We start from the raw sequence: 6187 nt of genomic DNA on the forward strand, positions 1-6187 counted from the left end.
TTACATAAGAACTAATAACTAGTTTCGATTAAAATAAAAAATAATAATATATGAAAAATAATTATCAGGTAGGATTTTCCACCTTGATTAAACGAAACATACTTATTGCATTACATTGAACATAAAACCTACTTGTATTCAAAGCCATACACTAAACGTGTAAACAAGTAATTAAATGTTGTCTGACACGATAAATTTGAACCCTTTTTTACAGTGGCAAGTTAAAAAAGTGCATAAATAGTACCGATAAAGAAAAAAAAATAAAAACTACACAGTATGTAGTGCTGTGTGGCTACGGCACTAAAGAATTTAGCCACCCCCTCTCTTCCCGTGGGTGTCGTAAGAGGCGACTAAGGGATAACAAGGTTCCACAACCATCTTGGAACTTAAGAAGCCGACCGATGGCGGGATAACCATCCAACTGCTGGCTTTGAAATACACAGGCCGAAGACGGGCAGCAGCGTCTTTGGTGCGACAAAGCCAGTACTGCGGTCACCAACCCGTCTGCCCAGCGTGGTGACAATGGGTACTACTTTTGATACTTGGATATAATTTAAAAATAAATACGTATAACGATATAATTACATAATAAACTTCTTATTTATTAATGTTAAATAATATACATTTTTCTCTTAATGTTAAATAATATACATTTAAAATATATGCGCAATATTTTCCTTGCAAGTATTAAATTTAAATAAGCGCACTATAATCTAGATTTCGATAAAGTTGCCATGTAAAAAATTCTTTTCGAAATTCAATTCAGGTTCGAATTTCGCGTGGTAGACTAGAACATAAAATATAGGATAAACATGTACTACTTACCCCGCTTAACGTTTTGATATTGTGTAAAGCGTCCTGCGCTTTCAACGCCGCTTTCCGCGTGAAAAACGTCACAAAACAGCACCCTGCAACAGAAGCCACACTTACATAACGTGACAAGACAACGAGACATAGACAGACAGGGTTTCGTTCTACGTAACGTTACACTCACTAAGATTACAAAATGCGGTCTTTAGTAGCGTGAAAGCTTTCGTCGGTTTTCGTTGACGCTATATGCTTTTGATTTTCTAAACTTGATACTAAGCGCTGAAGCCGACTCGTTGTCCTATGCGATTTGACACATCACGATGAGTTAGTACGAAGTGGTCATCGTGCGACGTCACCTCGATTGCGATTTGTGCTCAATGTTTTTCATTTGTCTAGTCTACAGATAACATTTGTACGGTAAGCGTGCCCAGGTAAGCGTATCGAATACACGTGTATCGAAACTCGCTGTTTAATTTAGAACTTAATATACGTAAGCGAACACCATATACGTATAATTGAATACATATGACGTGAATTTAGAAACTCAACGTGAGAATTATAAAGAACTTCAAGAAGATCATCTTTATCTTATTTTAGATTCTTTTTATTTCTTTATATGCACCCGTATCTGTATTTCTTTGCATACCTCAAATGAGAGATTATGTTTTTTTGAGTTTTATTTAATGCCCTTTTACTTGCAACTTCATTTGATATTCTCTTTTTTATTATTTTTAAGTAATCTTAATTAAAACGAGCGATTATTGTAAGATAATTCGTTTTATTTAACAAATACAAAACGTTACGTACGTTGAAACATACGAACAATTTAACTACACAAATACGCATTGTGTTCTAGAACAGTTCAATTTTTTTTTAATTAAAATGAATGTTAAATTTCCCACATATTCTGATAAATGCAAAACCAAAACTGTTTTATTAGCACTCGATCAATATATGAATAGTAATATGAAAACTATTCACAAAGAAACAAACAAAAAAAAAATCATCAAATATTTCAATTAAGCCTTGGTAACACGATTGAAAAACAACAAAACAACAACTATTATATCGTATATAAAAGAAAAATTAATAAAATGAAACAATACACCGAGAATCACAAACGAAATACCATTTTCACTATAAACAATTCCCGCCTTGACTGACACGCCCTGGATACGTTGGCATTGCACGTGAAATTAAACAAAAGCGTTTTCATATTTGCACGAACACTTACAAAAGGTGCTTTTTCGTATGGAATACGCGTAACAAAGCAACAAAAATGTCAACATGATGTAAAATAACGCGTGATGCTTTGTTCGTAACAATGTCGTCGAGAACGGTCCCCGGGGTGTTTGATTAAACTATTTCTTTCAATGTTTTAAAAGAGGTTATATATGAAACATTTTGATTATTATTATATTTTTAAATCTTAAATAAAACACGACTGGCGTCTTCGGCGAGAAAGCCAGCCTGCGGTCATCAACATGCCTGTCAGCGTCGTGACTATGGGAAAAAAACCCATGAGCTCGCGCCAGAAATTTCGGCCCTAAGCCGGGATGTTTGGCGCCAACTTGGAGAGGCCTATGTCGAGCTGTGATAGGCTGAAGTGAAAAAAAAACACGTGCTCAAAGACGGCCCGAAACCCAGGAAGCACCTGTATAAGCTAAGTTTGTTTTTCATTGATGATTTTAAACTATTTTCACGTAATTTACTTTAAACGCCTAAAATTATTGATGTACGAAAAATCGTTTTTTTAAAGAATTGTAAAGATGATAGGAAATTTTAGTGTTAATTTTCAACGAAACTGAAAAAAGTGAGTATGTCTTAATTGTCTAGTCTAGGCCTCCAAGGAACAGGCACGTGTCCTCATATAAATGTATATAAGTGGAAAAGAAAAAATACCTGACATGAAAATTACATAATTTGAAAACAGAAACAATAACAAAAACTCCATAGTATTATGATGAAAGCGAACAGAAAAAACATTACTGTAAAGTTATGAAACAATTTTAATACGATAATGGAAGCACAACATCACATTTTCTAAGATATTACTTACAACAACATGAGATATAAAATTAAAAAAGTTTTTTAAAAAAATTGACAAAAATAATTTATAAGTAAAAAATTATATTTTTTTTTGTTTTCAACTTCTAATAATACTGTTCATACAATATTAGTCCACCTTTGTGAAAACTCTATATATTTTTAACCGACTTCCAAAAAAGGAGGAGGTTCTCAATTCGACTGTACTTTTTTTTTTATGTATGTTACATCAGAACTTTTGACTGGGTGGAGCGATTTCGACAAATTTTCTTTTAATCGAAAGGTGGTGTGTGCCAATTGGTCCCATTTAAATTTATTTGAGATCTAACAACTACTTTTCGAGCTATATCTAATAATGTGTTTTTACTTGACGCTTTTTTCGTCGACCTACGTTGTATTATACCACATAACTTTCTACTGGATGTACCGATTTTGATAATTCTTTTTTTGTTGGAAAGGAGATATCCCAAGTTTAGTACCATGATAAGGAAACCAGGATCTGATGATGGGATCCCAGAGAAATTGATGGAAATTCTTGAAAATCCGCAATAACTTTTTATTGGGTGTACCGATTTTGATAATTCTTTTTTTGTTGGAAAGGGGATATCCCTAGTTTGGTACCATGATAAGAAAACCAGGATCTGATAATGGAATCTCAGAGAAATCGAGGGAACTTCTTGAAAATCCGCAATAACTTTTTACTGGGTGTACCCATTTTAATAATTTTTAATTTAATCGAAAGCTGATGTTTGTCATGTAGTCACATATAAATTTTATTGAGATCTGATAACTACTTTTTGAGTAATCTTTGATAACGCGCAGTTACTTGACTATTTTTTCGTCGATCTACGTTGTACTACTCGTCGATGTAATTGAAGTCGGTTTTTTTTCGTTTGCGAACAAACACAATTATTTATAAGTTCATAGTTATTATTTCTACATAAATTTTAATGTTCCTTTAAGTTAACATAAATATTACATTAAAAAAATATAACTTTTTAAAGAATTTAATTCATTGTTTAAAATTAGAATCACAAGATTGAAATACTGATATTTTTATCTATAAAAAAATACAATTGATTATTTTATAGACGATAAGACATTTATAGTTCCATAGAATAATAGTAAGGGTCCGGAGCAGACACGGCTACCTGTCAAATAAACTGACTCCAATTTATCGTTTCAAACCGTCTTACTCATTGTTGCTACGTCATTGACAACACTTAGAAATTGTAAAAAGAAATTTTCAATATTATTTTCTTTTAGTTACAATTTAATAACATAAAAAGTTACTCTTTTTACATTTTTAGCATTTAAAATAATAAAAGATAAATAATAATAAAAGATATTTAAAATGGGACAAGATTATAAGATGAGATTAAAATTATATTACAATATCTATATTAAACATCCTATGACTCCTAGAAGGAGTAGAGAGCCTCCACAGTGCTCCGTCATCGCGTTCTGTACTGGGTGTTTATGCAGTATCTGATTTTTTTTTGTATTTAAATTAAGTGTCTTTTGTTTTAAAAGAGATGTTTTATAACGGTAACTCAGTATAGTTTAAGAAGTAAATGTTTACGTTTAATTTAAATTACTTAATTCTGAACAAACATATTCTTAAAAAGATTAAGAATTATCGCTTGAAAAGCAGCCTAAATTGAAAATGCTAACATGGACTTAACTGAAGTGCAAATTATGCTACAAGCCTGTATGAACATCTCAAGTCAGCTGTACAAACACCCACTCAGCCCATATACGAATATTACGTCACAAAACTGTCAAGTCTTAAGAAAAGTGTACATTTATTTACTTTTCTTGGCAGTGACATTCCAAACACTTTTAAGCACTCGACACTTCTTATTTCTGCATTATATCCTCTAAGAAATGGACATACAAGAATATCAGGAAGCCAGGTTTAACTATTATGTATATAAAATGAATTATAGTTCCCCGGTAATGTATCCAAATTAAGCACTGACATTAAAAAAAAGGTTTGTAGCGACATCTATCTCGCAACATACGGCTTAAAACTGATGTATCCTACATCGCGATATTAAAGTTACCGGGCGACTGAACATATATACAAAAACCCGACAGCAACCGTCGCTGCAGTAGCCCACCAGACACAACACCCGTCTGGTCGGAAGATCCTCCCTTTTCAATGGTGGATGAGGAACTTTACACCCTGTTTCTCACCACCTCCAAAGGTTTATTCAAAAAATGCAACCCAACCAAGTAAGTTCCTATCTCCGCTTTCTGTCAGACAATTAATGACTAGACAAGAATATATGTTTGACTATTATAATAAAAGATTTAGATCCTTGGTCGTATATCTAAATTGAGCAGGATCAAAATCCATTTAAAGAATATGTGTAGCCATATATTGTGAGTGCAACGCAACCTGGTTCACAATTTTGCTTCCTGCGAGAAGACAGTGGATAGGCTAAAGGGGAAAAAGTTTCTGCAGTAGTGTCGAAGGTGACTGACCTTTACTCGCGCCCGTTATCTTGTCCCGGAGCACGTTTATCTGGTGCACCCTGCCGAACTCCTCGAACATCAGCCGAAGGTCGTTCTCGTCCATACTTCGCGGCACTTGACCGACGAACATCTGAAAAAATTATATTAAAATTTCAAACATTTGTATTGTTACGTGTTGACGATTTAATATTAATCTGCTGCCGTAGTTATAATTTTATTTTGATAGTAAATAAAAACAGCGTATCGGTATTCGAACTATGAGGTCAGTGCGTTTTTTATCCCCACGGTTATTTTTTTACATATTTATTAAAATATCAGTTATATGATATTTAAAAATTTAGTTATGTTTTCAAAAATATTAGCGATCTTTGTTAGATCGGGTCAAAAATGAAGAATCCTTCTCATTTTGTTTGTCATAGAATTCATCAATAGAAACTTTTAGAATGTAAATTTATCAAGTGTAACATCTTTAGAGAGAAGCGCGTCAAGTTCAAATGTTATATACATTTTTTATTGAATCTTACAACAGTTTTTGAACAAGATAAGAAAATTTTTTTTTTTTTTTATAGTCGGCCGTTACAATCAAATTTTTTGCTACAAGACTCTAAAGGCTCTAATTTATTTTATGAAGACTCAAATATATCTCAAAGATTTATTTAGATATAAATTTAGGATCTAGTGATAAATATTAGAAAAACGTTTTTAGGGCGGGGTTTGTGTTACTCATATACGTATATTATTTTATTAATTTTTTATATATTATTTTACTAAATAAAAACAAATCCGATGTGTCAAAACATAGTATGTATAGGTGAATATCAGATTTAAAATAAAAAAAATTATCTACCAG

The 6187-nt window shown here is 32.4% G+C and overlaps 1 long non-coding RNA gene across 1 annotated transcript in view; it reads right to left on the reverse strand.

The window, feature by feature from the left end:
- The window catches only part of LOC123655731, a 40307-nt gene extending 34853 nt beyond the window's left edge, over positions 1-5454 (reverse strand). The window contains exons 1-2 of the long non-coding RNA XR_006743452.1: positions 5347-5454; positions 826-908 (exon numbers count right to left, since the gene is read on the reverse strand). This is a non-coding gene — a long non-coding RNA (uncharacterized LOC123655731). The remainder of the gene's footprint in view (positions 1-825; positions 909-5346) is intronic.
- Positions 5455-6187: the final 733 nt, after the last annotated feature.

Source organism: Melitaea cinxia, chromosome 8 (assembly GCF_905220565.1).
Source record: "Melitaea cinxia chromosome 8, ilMelCinx1.1, whole genome shotgun sequence".
NCBI lineage: Eukaryota > Metazoa > Arthropoda > Insecta > Lepidoptera > Nymphalidae > Melitaea > Melitaea cinxia.